This window comes from Cupressus sempervirens, chromosome 10 (assembly GCF_028749045.1).
Source record: "Cupressus sempervirens isolate cs-2001-9-10 chromosome 10, ASM2874904v1, whole genome shotgun sequence".
In the NCBI taxonomy this organism is placed as follows: Eukaryota; Viridiplantae; Streptophyta; class Pinopsida; order Cupressales; family Cupressaceae; genus Cupressus; species Cupressus sempervirens.
The window spans coordinates 347,057,462-347,076,864 of NC_143127.1; the positions used below are offsets into that span (position 1 = coordinate 347,057,462).

A 19,403-nucleotide genomic window follows, 5' to 3' on the forward strand; every position below is an offset into this window, starting at 1 on the left:
GACTCATCTTGATGACCTAGTGTCTGTTGTATGGTGACCGTGGAGAGAGACAAAGGACTGGGATGACACCCCCAGAGAGCTGCCATGGATGTTAGTTCTTGACCTCTGGTAGGTAGGATGACATCAGTGATTGAGAGATTTGTTATCTCATGAGTGTGGCCGTAGTATGGCCAACCACAAGACATTTCACCTAAGTACTGCGCCTATGCTAGGGTGCAGAGGGATATTGAGCTGGGATGACCTCCACGGATGGATCTAGGGCGATCCATGATAGATATCTGCAGTTTAGCTACTGTTCAGTGGGACTACCTACTAGAGGTAGTAGATGCAAGGATGACACCTGCATATCAAGCATTTTTGATCAGCCATCCATTCCCATGTTTTACAAATCCAGTGGGGATGGCAGGGCAGGCACCTTAGCAATAGCAAGCACAACCACAGCCACCAGTTCAGCCACAGTAGTAGTCATGAGTCTGACATTGAGTTCAACAGATGTAGATTCCCCCATGTTAGATGGGATCAGAACCAGGTGCCGGGGGTAGTGGGAGTGGACAGGGCCAATGCCGCAGGTAGAGGACAGAGGAGGAGACCCCTCAGCAGGAAGCTCCTCAGCAGCAGGTTCCTCAGCAATAGGTGCCACCATAGCCATAGGCACCACCACACTAGCAGGAACCTGAGATGCTTGATGAGGATATGCTAGATCAGATGATAGGTGGGGTACAGGATGCGGTAGGACAATACTGAGAGCAGGTTCGTGCGGCCTCCCAATAGTTGGGAGAGTTGCAGATTGCAGTAGCAGTCTGGGATGTGCAGCTAGTGGAGAGACAGTAGGAGACAAATCATTAGAGGGAGCACGTGGAGACTGAAGAGCAAAGGCTGGAGCTGGCATAGGATGAGATCTGCTTCCAGTCTACTCAGGCTGCGTATTACTATGCCGCATACACCAGCACCATGCCAGATGAGACATTGTAGGTTTAGCAATTCTCTTAGTACGTGCGAGAGTTCGGAGGCACATGAGCTCCTATCAGGCCAGATATGCCACCACCGCCTCTGCCACCTGTTGCCCTTGCTCCTCCTATTCCTCCTGGAGGTGAGGGTTCTAGACAGAGTTAGATGCTCTGTGCTTGATTTTTGATTTTGATCCCTGGCTATGTATCAATTGGTGTGCCAGCACCACATGTATCATTTTTGATCGATTGCACTCGAGTAGTGCCCATTTTTGTACTAACCCATTCTTTGATATATATATATATATATATACAAGATTTTGAGCTGAGTATTCCTATGTACATGTCATTGTCTTGTTTTGTTTTTCTTTGATGTACATGAGATGTATGTTGTACATAGATAGAACGCATATGTATGAACTGACATCTTATGTAGTGTTGCATGTTTTTGTTTAACAGTCACAGGTATTCTATTGAGGAGCATGAATCGATGAACCAAATGCTTGTGCAGCCGTGGAGGAATCTAATGCATGTGGAGTATGAACAGAATCACCATCGAATTGCATGCTAATGAAAATGAAGTATGTAATGCAAGACTATGTTAAATGCAACCCTAGGTCTGGTTACCAAGCCTCGACAATTTATCATCATTAGATATAAAATAAAGCTCGTATGTTATACAATTCTCACTAACATTGCAATCATGAAAATATGAATATAACATATGTTATTAGGGTGTTGGGATTAAATGTAAGCATTTGAGGCACAAGAAGCTAGAATGACCAAAAAAATTGTCCCTTTTAATGTAGCAAGTTAACATAAGCATCAGAGCATAAATGCTAGGATGACCTAAATGTTGCTTGCATAACAGGCACACCAAACACACAGGAGATCCCTCTTATGCTAAGTACTCAGTATTCATTCTATCCGCAACGACCCTTGCATTCATAACCTAAGATAGAACTATGCTAGATATACTTGCAGTGACCCATACGTTCACTTAGTAGGATGAGCATCAATATGTACTATATCATGAAGATTTCACTCCAACAAACAAGGAGAAGAACCAATGTTATTGGCATATTCATATAAAAGGAGTCGAGGTACACATGGCCATCCAATACGAGATGGAGGCTCTTATAGTGGACACCCATCTTATAGGAATAGATCAACTTATTGGAACTAAACTGCAAATAGAAAGCAAAGAAAAAGATCATGCCCCCAGTCATTACTTCTCTAGTTGAAGATGACATCATCGAGTTGCTTGAATGGATACGATAAAGAAAAAGAAAGCAAACAAAGAAAAATGCTTAGCATATCTAAACAAGTATATCATTTTTGAGTTCAATGCTTTTGGGATTGATGTCAAGTGCTAATTTCCAGAATACATTTGAAAGAAATCTCTTCAGTAGGGTGACAACAGTAGGCAGATGTAGTTAGAACAATAGGTGATTGAGGTCAAAGAGGAATCTTCACGATGAAGAACCTAAGAAGGACTAAGAGACAGTAGATAGACATAGCTAGGATGACTGGTGACTGATGCAAAATAGATCTTCCATAAAGGGATCTTGAGATATGACCTGAGCAATGGTAGGCAGACACAGTTGAAACAACTGGTGACCGTTGTGAAAGAGATTCTATGAGGAGAATCTTGAAAAGAGTGACACTAGCGACAGTAGATAGACACAGTCAGAATGACTGGTGACTGTCGCATAGGAGATTCTATGAGTAGAATCTTGAAAAGAGTGACACTAGCGAGAGTAGAAAGACACAGTCAGAATGACTGGTGATTGTCGTGCAGGAGATTCTATGAGGAGAATCTCGAAAAGAGTGACACTAGCAACAGTAGACAGACACAGTCAGAACGACTATTGACTATCGCGTAGGAGATTCTATGAGGAGAATCTCAAAAAGAGTGACACTAGCAACAGTAGATGCAATGAGGACCACTGGTGACTGTCCCGAAGGAGATTCTATGAGGAGAATCTAGAAAAGAGTGACACTAGCGACAATAGGCAAACACAGTTAGAATGACTAGTGACTATCGCGTAGGAGATTCTATAAGGAGAATCTCAAAAAGAGTGACACTAGCGACAGTAGGCAGATGCAGTCAGAATGACTAGTGATTGTCACATAGGAGATTCTATGAGGAGAATCTAGAAAAAAAAAGTGACACTAAGGGGGAATGCCCCCGAGCTGTGATAAGACTCAATCCATGGATACATGAGTAGGAAGAAGGAAAGAAAAAGCATGAAAGCGATTGTACAGAATAGCCAAAAGATGTGTTGCAACATGGAGCATTGGGATTAAAAGGTGCCTATTTACCAAGTTTTCACCTTCTTGGCAAGATTCTCTTTTTTTGCTACCATGATGCCTATTTCTAGGTTTTCACCGATGGAACTTTTCTGTTTTTCAAATTTTTTAAAATTATTTTTAAAATTTTATTATTATTATTATTATTTTATTTTTTCAAGACTTTTTTTGATTTTTAGATTTTTTTCAGGACATACAGAGATGTACAAAGAGCTTGCTGAGATTAAATCAACTGTAAAATTGCTTCAGGTGGAGAGTGTTGATAGGCTCTTTAAGCACTTCTCCTTCGGTTGTGGAAAGTTGATAAGCACTAGATCCATATACTGTAGTAATGATTTATGAACCTAACCAGTTTCGTTCAAACTTTCCCTTTTGCATTCATTGTTGTTGATTCTTAGGGTTCTCTCTCATAATGAGGTCACCCAGCTGGAAGTCACGTGGCCTGATCTTTCTATTATAGCTTCATGCCATTCTTTGTTGATATGCTCGTAGATGATCACATGCAACTTGTCGTCGTTCATCCAGCAACACAAGCTCTTGAAGCTGAGCTATCCTATAGTCATCATCAGTGATAAGGCCTTTCATAGAGATTCTCAAGGTAGGAATCTTGACCTCTATTGGAAGCACAGCATCCACCCCATACACCAATGCAAAAGGAGTCGTTCCCATTGGAGTTCTAATGCTTGTCCTATATGCCCACAGGGCTAGATTGATTTGGAGATGCCAATCTCTCCCAGACTTACTAACTATGCGATGAAGAATTTTGAGGATCGCCTTATTGTATGCCTCAGCTTGGCCATTACCATGAGGGTAATAAATGGAAGACCAATGTCGTGTAATCTTGAATTTCTTGCACAGTTCCTTGGGGTCTTTATTTTTTAACTGTCCTCCATTGTCAATAATGATTGAGGACGATATACCATATCTATAGATGATGTAGTTTGTGGTAAAAAGTGCTACAGTTTTGCCATCAGCAATTGTGAGAGGTACTGCCTCTACCCATTTTTTGAAATAATCTGTAGCGGTGATAATGAACTTATGTCCATTGGAAGAGGTTGGGTGAATCTACCCCACCAAGTCAAAGGCCCATTGTTGAAATGGCCATGTTGTAGTAGAGGGAATTAGCTCTCTGGCTGGAGCATGAATGAGATTCTCGTGTAGCTAGCACTGCTTGCAGGACCTAACATATTTAACAGCTTCTTTCTCCATTTTAGGCTAGTAGTAACTAGCACAAAGAAGTTTGTGAGCTAGTGTCAAGCCATTGGAATGAGATTCGCAAATGCCTTCATGAACATCAATTAGTGTACGTTTGGACTCATCAAGTTCTAAACACCTAAGGAGTGTTTCGTCGAGACCTCTCCTATACAGATCGTCAACAATAATGACATAATATGAAGCGTTACAGATTAGGTAACATTTCTAATTTCGAGTCAGACCTTCCAGAATGGTTTGATTACAAAGGTAGGAATAGATGTGATGGTATCAGGATGATTCTTGTCCTATAATAGAACAGATCATCCTGGAATTAGGTGTGTCATAGGCTGGGTAGTGTAACGCTTCCACCAAGAACTCATGTCATAGATCATTTTTTGGCATTTGTAGAAGGGAGGCCAGAGTGGCCATGGTGTCAGCCACTTTATTATCTATGTGTGGAACTTGTTGGAAGGTGATGTGTGCAAAATATTTTTTCAAGTCATCAACCATGTGTTTGTAAGGAATTAGTTTTTCATCCTTTGTTTGATACACATCATTTACTTGGTTGATGACAAGCTGAGAGTCACCGAAGATATCCAACTGATCTACTCTCCATTCAACTACAATTTTCATACCATTTATCAAAGATTCATATTCAGCAATGTTATTTGTACAAGGAAACAGAATCTTGTATGCTTTGGGCAATGAGTATCTCTGTGGTGTAATGAAAAGTAGTCCAGCACCTGATCCTTGTTGTGTGAAGGACCCATCGAAGAACATAACCCATGTATGGTGAGTGAGTGTTAGAATTGACTCATCTAGAAAATCAATGTTTATTAGTAGAAGACTCTATATGGGTGCCTCGACCAGCTAGTCTGCAATTGCCTGTCCCTTTATAGCTTTGCATTCAACATATTGGATGTCAAACTCACTTAGTATCATGACCCATTTAGCCAATCTTCCTATGAGAGCTGCCTTATTGAGCAAGTACTTTAATGGATCTATTTTAGCCACAAGCCATGTAGTGTGGGCAAGCATGTAGTGTCTCAACTTTTGGGAAGCAAAGACAACTACCAAGCAAGCTTTCTCAATAATGCTGTAGTTTTTCTCATAAGAGACCAATGCTCGGCTCAAGTAATAAATAGCTCTTTCTTTTTTGTCATTGTCTTCCTAAGCCAATAGGATTCCCAAAGATGTTTTAGTGGCTAAAATGTATAAAAGTAAAGGCTTCCCATGCATAGGAGGCATCAAGATCGATGGATTGACAAGATATTGTTTGATCTGTGTTAAGCTTTGCTCACAATCCTGGCTCCAATTGAATTTCACACCCTTATGTAAGGTCTTTGTGAAGGGTTGTGATTTATCTACCAATTGTGAAATAAACCTACAAATAGATTGAAGCCTTCCCTATAGTCCTCTCATCTGACTGATGTTTTAAGGTGGTGGCATGTCCATTATTGCTTGTACTTTTTCTGGATCTACTTCAATTCCCTTTGCAGAAACAATATATCCCAACAATTTTCCCGATGTGACACCAAATGCGCATTTCTTAGGATTGAGCTGAAGACTAAATTTTTTCATTTGATCTAGGATGGGTCCCAAATCATGCAAATGAGTATTGTGTTTAGCGCTTTTGACCAAGGTATCATCAATGTAGTCCTCCATGGTTCTATGCATCATGTCATGGAAAATTATAGTAATAGCCCGCTGATATGTAGCTCCAACATTCTTTAAACCAAATGGCATCACATTCCAACAAAAGATTCCCCATGCACATGTGAAAGCCATTTTCTCTTGATCTTCTGACACAATTTTTATCTGATTGTATCCAGAAAAACCATCCATAAGTGAGTACATCTCATAGCCAGCCATCATGTCCACGATCATATATATATTAGGGAGTGAAAAGTCATCTTTAGTACATGCCAAGTTAAGATCACAGAAGTTTGTACAAACTTTGATAGATTTATCGTGCTTGGAAATAGGAACAATATTGGATATCCATTCAGCATAATCAATTGCACGGATTAAACCAGCCTTTAGAAGTTTCTCCAATTCTGCTTTGACTAGCAATGCAACATGAGGATGCATTTTTTGAAGTTTCTGTTTAACTGATTTAATGCCTAGTGCTATGGACAAGTGATGCATGATAAGATTAGGATCCAATCTTGGCATGTCAGAATATGTCCAAGAAAAAATTATTTTCTTCTCCTTGAAAAAGGCAATGAATTGTTCCTTTTCTTTAGTTGACAATGATTGCACTAGATGTATCACATGAGGATGTTCTTTTGTGCCTAGGTTAATTCGTTGTGTTGGCTCTATAACATTGATGATCTCTCTTGAAAGTGACTGGGAAGGACATCAAATATCTCATCTGCAGGCATCTAAGAGAGGTTTTCACCCTTGGATACATCTTTTGTTTTTACTTTTTTGGGATCCGACACTACCACAATGTGGTTTTCACCATCGGACCTCTTGCATTTTTTCTTTTTAATTATGTGACTGAGATATTTGATGTCGGCCTCAGTCATGTTGATGCTCTGCTCATTGGTGGAAGACGTTACAAGTTCGATAGCATTTAGGTAACAGGAAAGAGCATAGTCATTCTAGAACATGGGGACTTTGTTAGATGCATTGGGGTTCTAGTCTATAAGCTTGGGATGTGCGAGTGAGAGAATAGTGGCTGGTTCAATTGCATTCACAGTATAGTCATTAAGTGCGTGGACCAGCAATTTGAGACCTACGGTGACCTCATCCACAGGTGTATTCAAATGCCTCAAAGTACGAATGTTAGTAATTGATGACTCTAGGACACTAGTTGGATCAAACCCCCATGACCTAACCCTAGACATTTCACTCACTTCGATTTGATTTTCATAGACATGCACTTGGTCAATGTCTTTATTAGTAGTCACTTCTGAAAGATTATCAAATTCATATTCATGAGAATTGGTGCCACATGGTGAGAGACTATAGAACTCCCCAATAGTGATAGGGACATACTCTCCTTCAGCCTCTGGATTCTTACACAAATACTCAATATGGCACGACTGACTAGATTCTCCCTTTTCTAAATGATATTTGAGTTGTTCAGCATTGTCCTCAGAAGAATCACTAGTATCATCCATAGTGCTAACACGTGGCACAAAGTCATCTGGCTTAGTAAAGAATTTAGCAAGATCATAAGGAATAGGATGAGGGTAAGAATCCTCATCATCAGATTCTTCCTCTCGAGTACTTGACTTAGATTGTGACTCATTTTCAAATGAACTCACATGTATAGGTATGCATTTATTGGATCCCAAATGGAAAGGGACCTTCTTAAACCCTAGGCCAGTTGTGTCACTGTTGCTTTGAGCTATTTCTTTGATAGGATCTATTAAACCATTGTTATTGCACCCAATAGGGCTAGTTCCCTTGTAACCAAAATGCTTCATAAGCTTAAGACCAGGTCCATATTTCTTAGGAGTGATTTCTCGAGCTTGTTCTATTAGGTCTACTGGAGCCTCTTCTTTGTAAAGCCATGTAGAAATGGCTCTGTTTTCACTTTCATCTTCTAAGGGAACTATAGCTTTGACAAAAGAGCCATTAAAGTTGGTCTGAGGTGTCAGCATGAATGGCTTCTTTTCTTTTGAGGGTCTCCCAAAATGTCGAGGGGACTCTAGAATAGATGTTAATGATAGCACTGGTTCCATGTGGTACTCTCCCATACTAGTTTCTTTCAATTTAAATGACTTCTCAATTTGTTTCAGCTTATTGTTGTGACAATCACTAGACTCATGGTTGGCAAGGACAAAAGAATCAGCAACTTTGAGCATATTACAGGTGTAGCTAGTAGTGGTAGGAATAGTAACTTCGAAGCCATGAAATGGGAATTTAATGCATTGGTGGTATGTGGATGGCACAACGTGCATCTCATGTATCCATGGCCATCCCAATAGAATGTTGTAGGCTAAAGGAATGTCAAGCACCTGACAGGTGACATCCCTTTCGATAGGACTGACACGAATTGGTAAAGTCACAAGACCTAGTGACTTTCGTTCTACTTCATCATATGCTTTAATAGTGATCTTTCATCAAGGATCAACAGAGTCCTCAGAATAATCCAATTGTCTAAGCAGAGCAGCAAAAACAATATTTAGGCTAGCGCCATTGTCAATGAGTACCCAACAAACATGTTTCTGGTGGATCATAACCTCAATGTGTAGAGGCTGATTGTGTGGGTGATGCAGTGAGTTGTCATCCTCCTTGGAGAAGGTCATAAGATGAGGTGAGGTTAGGTGACCTACCATGGATTGAAATTGCTCAAGATTAAGATCTTGAGGAACGTTTGCCTCAGTGAGGGCTTTGTCCAAAATTTTCCTATGGGTAGGTGAGATTTTAAGCAGCTCAAATATGGAAATGTGAGCATTGGTTCATTTCAACTGATCTAGAACACTATAACTAGTTGTAGTCAAGTTCGTTGTGTGTTTTGCACCTTTATCAGATGGACTAGCAAGGGTTTTGTCCTTATGTTGTTCAAGATTTGAAATAGGAGGTGTAGGGCCTTTGAGAACCAACTTTGCATGAGAGCGAGTAACAACATTAGTACAATGTTGCAAAGATGCATTATCCATGTTATTGGAAGTAGGGCCTCTTAATAAAAATGGTGTCTTGGGTTTGTCATTATCTTGCCTCCTCTTTATGGTAATAATGTTGCAGTATTCAGAATCTACAGGTTCAACCATGTGAATGACATTGTCATCATTGGAATACGTATAGTTGACCTTATTGTAGGGTTCTGGTTTCAAAGTCTCTCCTTTTTCATAAGCTGGGAAAAGCTCTTTGAACACCTTGTGGTCCGAGTTTTTGTTATGTCCATCTACCACAAGTTCACCAGCATCAATCATGTCCTGGACTTTATGATGCAAGTTTATATAGTTGCTGGTTTTGTGTCCCTTGTTTTGGTGATACTCACAAAATGAGGTCTCATTCCACCATGGTGGACATGGTTGTGGATCATAGGGACGAGGGTTATCCATTGGTGAGATAAGCTTGTGTTGTACCAATGTTTTGTAAACCACATCCAAAGGTTCTCCCAAAGGCATATACTCTCACTAGGGTTGTGTTGCCCATGAGTTTCTCGATTTGTTCCCAGATGCCTTATTTTTAGGAGGAGGCTTCTCAACATTTTTGGCCGCTTTGAGGCAATCTATGAGATTAAATGCTACTTTAGGTGGTTTGGGTGTGACATTATCAACAACCCCATCATGTACAATTTCTCGGTTCTTGTTGATATGTTTGGTTTTATCCCTGTTGGAAGTAGAACCTTGTTTTGTGTCTCTCTAACGAATGAGCTCACCTTTCTTGACCATAAATTCTTCGATATGGATAGCCTATGTAATCATGTCTTCAAAGGTACGTGGACCTTATAGTTGGACTCTATACCTGAAATCAGGTAAGAGGTTATCAGTGAAAATGTTGAGCTTCTCCGTTTCTGAGATTTTATGAGAATACTTAGTGTAAAGTTGTCTCCACCATTGGAGGAAAGTGAGAAAAGGCTCACCAACCTTCTGTTTAAGGTTGCATAGATCTCAAATATTTACAGGATGTTGAATGTTATGAGAATATTGCTGAACAAATGAATTAGCAATTTCGTCAAATGTCTTGATACTAGGAGGTAAATGTGAGAACCACTCCAAAGCCTGACCACCTAGGCTTCTAGGGAATAAACACATAAGGTACATTTGATTGTGTATAAACTCCATAGACAAAGCACCAAATTCTCACAAGTGATCTTGGGGATCAATAGTACCAAAGTACTTGTCATATTTGGCTAGTTCTACACCTCGTGGGAAAGGCGGCATGTTTATACTTTTGTCAAATGGGAATGAACAAAGAGCGTCCAATGTGTATGTCTTTGTGGGTTTCTCTTTCTCATGCATCATTTGAGCCAATTGGTCTTGCATAATTTTCAGTTATTTTTGGAGTTTAGTGGTCTTAGTTTCTTCTTCACATATGATAATGGTCTCCACATTGAAATGTGTGGGCAGTTTAGCTCCCTCTTGGGCGAGTTTGAGAAAGTACTTTTCTTTCTCTTCATTGATTAGGATTCCCATGACCTTTTGAAAGTTGTTGTCTCTTTGACATTTTGTTATGTGTTTAGGAAGGATTTCCACCTCTTCTTATTCCTCATCAGTGTCATATTCTTTCTCTTTCTCCTTGTCATCCCTAGGTTGTTCTTGATATTGACTATGACTACCCTGTTCAGGTTCATGATTAGTCATTATAGGAACGTGTTTAGTTTCTGTATGTTTTGTTTCAAAAGGGTCTGTGGAGAAAGGATCATACATTGTATTTGGGAATTTAGGACCTCTACCTATTTTAGTATCCTCTTGGTAAAAAGGATTCCTAATTTGTTGCAAATTGGAAAATGTTCGTTGAACTTGAGATGACCTTGCAGGTGAGGAAGACCGTGAAGACACCTCACTAGCCAAACTGGATACAGATTGCATAGTGAAAGGTAAGCTACCTCTACCGTGATTATGACCCCTAGCATGACCACATCTAAGGTTATCGGGATAAAACACATTGCCACTTTTGGTTGTGACAGTCATAGGCAAGGACAAGAAGCTAGAACCAAGACAAGGACTACACTAAGACTGAGTCTCAAAAAGGACAAAATAATAGCAAGAATGTTGTTCACTAAGGCACAAATGGTTTGATTTAAAGGCTAGAACAGCTAGAGATTATGACCACTATGACACAAAGTATGACAAGCATTAAGACGAGGACCAAAATTACTTATGAGATGAGACTAGTCAAGGTATAAGACAAAAGTCTTTAGCTAAGCGAAGTGTCATTGTTTCAGGATTGTTTGCAAACAAAGAGCGATAAATAGATGTAGAAAAGGATAGCATGCAGGCCACAAATAGCTAGAATAGACCCAAATTGGTAATGCTGATACAAAGTCTCATGCGAAAAACCTTTACGGGTCATGCGAAGAAGTTTTATAGACCGTGCGAAGATGTTTTTGTCTCATGCGAAGGTCAGTAACAGTGGTTTAATTTCACGCGAAAGTGTTCATAGGATCGCGCAAAGATACACAACAAGAATTTAATTTTGCGCAAGGACAAAATGGCTTCACATGAGTGTTAGATGATTGCGCGCGAGACCCAAATGATTTTGCACGAAAGGGCAGAACAATTTCACAACAGTGGTTATTTTTGACAAATTTTTTGATCGTTCCAATAACTAGGTAGATAAACAAGCACGTAGAATAGCAAGCAAGTGATTTCAAGCATGTCTAAAAATAATGAGCAAGGGAAAAAGCAACCTTGCACATGAACAATCAAGTGACTTAGTTTGTGCTAATCCCTAAGAGAGCTATTTGTGTACGTTTTCAAAGAGTTTTGCAATCACGCATACATCTCTAGAAAATAAAATTTGGCCTCTCTAAGGTATTTAGTAATGGTTTGACTCTGCAACTTTTATGACTCACAGGGGTGACCTCCAATCCCGGCGCACCAAGGTTTTGACACAGTCCAAGAACTTAATCTTCAAGAGCTACTAGGGAGATTTGACAACCCACAATGAACCACACCCATGGAGATTTCTTCCACAAGGACATTTCTATAGCGGTTGTCACTACCATGGAAAAAATGACTATTACCGCTCGAGGTTCTGCCAACACAATTTTTCTTGAAGAGGGATTGTATGCTATAGTTAACCCTCTCTAAAGGTGACCGAATCACAATAGTATACCACAAGGGGACTTAGCTTCCAGATTCAAGGTTTTGACACCTTTTCACCTTTAGCTCAATCAAAGCAGATAGATTAATCTGACATGCTAAACTAAGATTATCTCTTAAAGATCTATGATTTAAACTCCCAGTGATCTATCAACCTCTCCGGAGAAAGGATGCCTTAATCAACAAGTTGAAGATTCATCTATCTGTGAGATGCTCAAAGTATCCTCCCCACCTACAAGGAATCCGTCTTAGAGAGGAGTTTCACTAGGAACCCACTCCCTCAAGATCCACGAGTAGTGTTCATGGGGGCTTAATTACTATGTGTATACAAATGTTAATTTCCGAAAGAAAATCTATCCAAAAGCAATCAAAGAGCACAAGGTGGTACACTTAACACTTTAACTATTGTGAGGTGAGTCCAAAGATGTGGAACATTTAACCCCTCACACAAGCCAAAATGAGTCCACAACTTAGAAACTAGTGAGTTCTAGAAAGCACAAAAGGGTTGCCTAGTGGAGCCTTTAACGCTTCTGTCCTGTAGACCCCTCACCTTTAATGTGGTGCTGATCTTGCAACCACAGGGTGGAATGAGGGGCCAGCAGATTAGTGAGTCCAATAACCCAAAATAGCTATCTAAATCTATCACTAGTACCTAAGCCTGCTAAATGAATACTAACAGAGATCACACCCTAGTATCAAATTATGCATGTGTTGTAAAATGAAAATACGAAAGGAAACACACACAAGCTTGACACAAGAGATGTTTGTTTTAGATCCAAATGAAGTGTTATCAGCTAAGGAAGGTTACCTGATGATCCTCACAACGCGCTTAGTAGATTTTACCTATTTTTAGTGACTTTATCATGCTTTTCCAATTGTCTTGCAAACCACTGTTATGCTGTTCCAAAAAAATCAAAAAACACAAAAACACTAGAAACCATGAATAGTCAGCAAAAAAACCAGAAAACACAAAAATCAATGCAAAAAATTTCCTCTGTCAGTAGAGTTTCGCACGAAATTCTTGATAGTCTGGGCGAAGAATTTTTACGGCTCACACAAAATTATATTCGGCTCGTGTGAAGAAACAAATTTTCGCGCACCCAAGAACTTTCTCGCACGATGCGAAAAGAATCTTCGTGCGAAGATTTTGGATCCTCATGCAAAAATAAACAGTCTTGCACGAAGATTCTCGAATCTATACAGAACAATACGGACAAAGAACAAAAAAATGATTAAAAGAATACAGAAAGAGGCCAGAAAAACTAATTTTTGGGCCCCACGGTGGATGCCAAAAATGTATGCATGAATATGCGGCCTATGCTAACACACACACTTCAACATGGTCATTGTATGCAGATTCATCCCAGAATGAACATTGGATTGTTCATCCGAAAATTAGCTTGCAAAGTGATCTATTGCCTTCTATCTAAAGGGAATTGCTTGTCAAATATCCTTAGATCCAAGGTGTTTAAGCAACCAGACCCTATAAGATCAAAGAATTTGAAATGAAATTAATCTATATGATTATGCAGATTAATCTAGAATGGAGTATGCATGTTCAATCTAAGAACATGTAAAAGAAATTATACTAAATGTATGCATATTAAATCTAGAAGAGAATTAAACTAAAAAATGAATATGAAAGTAGGGAGCTCAAATGAATGCACAATCCAGCAACAATTCGATGCAAATTCTCATTCAACCTCTCAAAATGAAGAGATGAGGGTCTCTTAAATAGACTTTCCTGAAATCCATCAACGGTTGAGATCAATTTCAATCAACAGTCAGGATTAAAGGTGAAGTTCAGTCATAAAGGAAGATTCCCAAATTAAAGGGAGTTAACTAATTTAATTTGAGTAGAAAAAGAAGTTAACTGATTTAATTTGAGTAGAAAAAGGAGTTAATTGATTTAATTTGAGTAGAATAAGGAGTTAATTGATTTAATTTGAGTAGAATAAGGAGTTAACTTATTCAATTTGAGTAGAATAAGGAGTTAATTGATTTAATTCCTTTTTGATCAATAGTGAACTGGGAATTTCCCTTTTTGAACTGAAGAAAATTTTTGGAGAGATATTTAATTTAATAAAATGAGATATGCTCTCATAATTACCTTTTTCATTTAATTAAATAATTCTATTTAATTAATTAGAGGCACTTTTCTTATTTAATTAAATAACTTCATTTAATTAATTAGGAATGACTTCCCATTTAATTAAATAATTTTGTTTAATTAATTAAAATAGGCATATTTATTAAATTAAATAAATTTAATCCCATAGTACATTAGTCTTAGGATATAATTTAATTTAATAAAATGAGATATATTCTGATAATTACCTTTTAATTTAATTAATTATATTCTGAGATATATTTAATTTAATTAATTAGAGGTACTTTTCTTATTTAATTAAATAACTTCATTTAATTAATTAGGAATGACTTCCCATTTAATTAAATAACTTTGTTTAATTAATTAGAAGTAAGTTCTCCATTTAATTAAATAATTTTGTTTAATTAATTAAAATAGGCATATTTATTAAATTAAATAAATTTAATTCCATAGTACATTAGCCTTAGGATATAATTTAATTTAATTAAAGTATAAATACGTATTAATTAAATTAAATATTAATCAAAAGGTTTAATGTAACTAATATGAGTAAATACTATAGGAATTAAATAATAAGCATGATGAATGCAGATTAGGGTTTTCTGCATCTGACATTTAAGTCAAGTAGTGAGTAGTAGAATAAGAATTTTCCTAGTGAAATAGGACTAAGGATTGATTAGAAATAGACTAGAATTGGTATCATGGCAATGAGCCAATTTTGGGGTATTACATGTATGTATGTGTATAGATATGTATATGTATATATGTATGTATGTATATATATATATATATGTATATATATGTATATATGTATATATATGTATATATATATATATATATATATGTATATATATATATATATATATATATATGTATATATATGTATATATATATATGTATATATATGTATATATATATATGTATATATATATGTATATATATATGTATATGTATATGTATATATATATATATATGTATATGTATATGTATATGTATATATATATATGTATATATATATGTATATATATATATATGTATATGTATATATATATATATATATACACACATATATAAATTATATATATATTGAGGGAGGGGGTGGGGGCCACCACCTCCCACACCCTCATCTCTCTCACAATGGCCATAGCCTGCTGACAGGCCTTTAAGACATCGCATGGTAGTCTTTACTACTATAACAACATGTATTGACATGGGCAGTACTCTATTTTTGCATCAGCAAAGCTATCGTGAAAGTGCCCAAATCCCAAGGGGGTTTTAAATAAAAGGGAGGTATTTTTTTTTTGTCTTTTTTGTTAATTAACTTTTTAAAATAATTTTTTTTAAAAATTAATAAAATATATTAAATGCTATTTCATTATTATATTTAAAAAAATAAAAATAGTTTTAATAATATTTGATTTAGTTTAATATTAAATTAAACTTTGATTTGTTTAAAGGAAGTTAAGTTAAATTTAATAATAGATTGTTTTTAAATATTATTTTTTGAAAAAAGAGATTTCACTTTAACATCAAATTTCAACATCATTATTATCTTCTTTTTAAAAAATAGTAATGACTATTATCATGATTAAATATAAATGTAGTTTTACTAGAGATGGGTTTTTTTAAACTATGAAAATAGGGAATTATGTTACAGTGATCTAAACTTGGAAGACAAATATACTGGGAAGACTTTTACAAATGAAACTTGAACTTTTACTCAAATAAGGTTTTATGATATGATAGTTGAAATCCAAAATGAATAAATAACTACACATGTTTTAAATGTGTGTCGAAATGTCATGTTTTATCTTGTGATGGGTTTTAGGGAAAGCTAGTAGTTTAATCAAATAGGCATGTTTACTAGAGGCTTGGGAAGTGATTATTTTTATGATGTTGTTTAGTCATGATTATTTCATTTCCAACCATTATGATGTATTCATGTGTTTCTGTGTTAGAACTAGTTCTATTATGTAAGCTCGTGTGCTGTGATTTTTGTGATATAACCTTTGAGTTTTGATCAATTATCTATTGGTGCTTTCTAGTTGCTTGTATAGGACTGATGTGATTATTGTGATTTTATGAGACATACTTTTATAAGCTTAGGGTAGGTTATCTATATGTATGCTAGGAAGTGGCTTGCAATGGAGGTTAGATCCCTAAAGAGGTTGCAACCCATTGTAAGTTGTATTAATAAGTGATAACATTTCATTAATGGGGTTAAAATTAATTAACAAGAGTTAGTGTGTTACCTTGCCCATGGTTTGACTGCTAGTATAGGTTAGGATGGGAGTAGAGATGATGCTTGGTTGCGACCTTGCCTTGTTAGTATGCCTTGTATGTAAGAAAGGATATTGATGCCACAAATAGTCATTAAGGGGTCAATGTCTAGAGATACTGTCAGGGTAGTCTTAGAGTTGACTCATGTGATGACACTTTCCTACATGAATATTAATTTTCTTACATGTCTTATTGGCTCTAGGTTTAGATGTTACTTGTGTACTTCATACCTTTGAGATAGATTGTTATCAAGATTCCTTGATGTAGATTCTTTTTATGACTTTTGGATTGTTATCTATATGTGAATTGAGATTATCTCCTAAGCATGGTGGGAGTGGGCCATTTAGCTTCCATGAGGTTGGGTGGTACTATTTCTTATACCATTAAGATTCGACAGCTGGATGTCAATGATGGATGTACCTTGTGTAGTTGTTCTATTCTTTTGAACTTGTGATTATGTTCTATGGGACCATATTCTAGTATTTTGTACTTTGGTTATTTGAGATCCTATGAGATGTTCTATCTTATCATGATGTGCATTACCCTATGAGATGTTGTAGCTTATCATGATGTACATTCTTTTAGCATTTCATATCCCATGACATATGCAGCAGATGAGTATGCATTCTGAATTTTCCATGTGGCACCTAATGTACTTGTATATTCTTGTATATTGATGTAGATTGTTATCAAGATGTTACATGGACTTTGTTTACTTATCAGATTTAATCTTATTAAAACTTATGTGTGTGATTCAACATTATGGAACCCATGAGAGATGTAACTGTTATTGTATTGCTAATGTATGTATGTGAGTTATTACTTCTGCTTTTTTATCTCTTATTTTAAAATTTTTTTTAATGTTTTATCAAAATTAGTGACATTATAGGTTAATTTATCTTGGGTTTTTTGGTGGGGCATTACACAACATCCAAAGCTTTAGATATGCCACTAGTAAATTTGGACCTTTTTTTGGACGCAGACTGGTCAAAAGTTTGATGCTTGAAGGTTGAAAAACTTTGTTGCTATAATTTCACCAAGATTTTGACGAACTCCACAATTGTTTATTTATCGATAGACCACTCCATCAAATATCATCCCCATCTATGTCACAGGGCGATGTCAGATAACTAGTACAAAACATCAAATACTGATGACATCCTGAGTTGTTTACATGATTTTGTCATACCATCAATGATAGGCCTCATCGATATATCGATGATAACCAAAGTTGTTTAGAAAAGTTTTTCATACCATTGATGATAAACCTCATCAAAATATCAATGACAACTAGAATTTTTTAGACAAGTTTGGCATACCATCAATGACAGGCCTTGTCAAAATATCGACAACAACCTGAGTTGTTTAGACGAGTTTTTCATACCATCAATGACAAGCCTCATCAAAATATCATTGACAACTAGAGTTTTAGAAAATAAATCAAATAGTCTCACTGTATTAGGCTAATAAAAATCATATGAAGTCAATTGAAGTCAAGAACCCATACTACAACAACAAGTTTGTAAACTTATTAGATATTTATGATTTAACATTCAACATAGTACATATTTAATAGTAACATTCAAAACTTAAAATTTAACTGATCCATAGGGAGGGCTTATTGGAAACAAGTACTTAAGATAAATTTTATTTATACAAGCCTACCATTTCATGTAGAGAATAGTAAAATGGTACAGTGTCCAATATTACCTAAATTAATTTTAGGCTATAGTTGATGTGAAGGAAGTAGGTCATTGATTATTTTTAATTAAATAGGATAATGGTTTAGGTTTGTGAGAGAGGAAGAATATTGAGCATAGATATTACATGCTTAAGGGGCAATGTAGGCTAGTAAATATTATGATAATTTTCAAGGAGTGGATTCTCTTGATGTAGATTAAGCAAAGCATGGAGTACAACTACAAAATAAGCTTTAAATGATCCATAACAATCCATAGTGTTTACTAGTTTTCATCTATATATAGCTCGTAAGGAAAGAGGAGAGACTTGGTTAAGGAAAAGAGAATGCAAAGTGAAAGACCTAGCTTCCTAGTTCTAAGCATTTTCAATGAATGGAAAGCTAAGATTAGCCAATACTTTCTCTAATTGGAATCCATGCACCATGTGTGTACCTCACCATGAATTCCAATGTAAAGCCATGCATAATATGTTATGCATTTGAACTAGCCTTCAAAAACCTAGTTAAGAATAGGATAAATATAAATGCATTTGTGTAATGAGACTAGAAATGGGATAAATTTTCATTCTTGGTTTTAGCACAAGGATGAAGGTGACTCTTCCATGGCTTCTGATGCATCTTCAAGACTTGCCCAATCCTAGAAGTTGTGAATCATAGAGATTTTTATAGTGAAGTTGGGGAAAATGGGTTGAAGTTGAGTTCAAGTGATTGTAAAGTTATTGATGTGATGAGGAAGCCTACAAGGAAAAGAGTGGAAGGAGATTAACACAAAGATCAAGATTTTCTTGAGGGCACTACAAGCCTCTGATTTGAATCTTGTAGTTGGGATCCTACAATTTTTCACAAGTTTTACCATGCCAAATAATGAATACATCACCAATTCCCTCTACATCCACTCAATGGGATCCTTAGAAAACTAAATAGTGAGCATACCAAAGTGTAATTATGATCGATACATTCAAATTTCACAATGTATGTGTAAATTTTGGACCTTTAAATTCTTGTCATTCTCATTGGATGTTCCTGAATAGGTATCATTACCTACTATGTCAGATAGCTATTGAGGTTCTTGAACTATACACTATTCCCCAATCAGAAAATAATTATGCTTACCATCCTACATAATTATT

The 19,403-nt window shown here is 36.5% G+C and overlaps 1 pseudogene; it reads left to right on the forward strand.

Annotated features, from left to right (window-relative positions):
- The first annotated feature begins 1,035 nt into the window (after positions 1-1,035).
- LOC149534013 (uncharacterized) overlaps positions 1,036-19,403 on the forward strand; it is a 159,986-nt pseudogene continuing 141,618 nt past the window's right edge.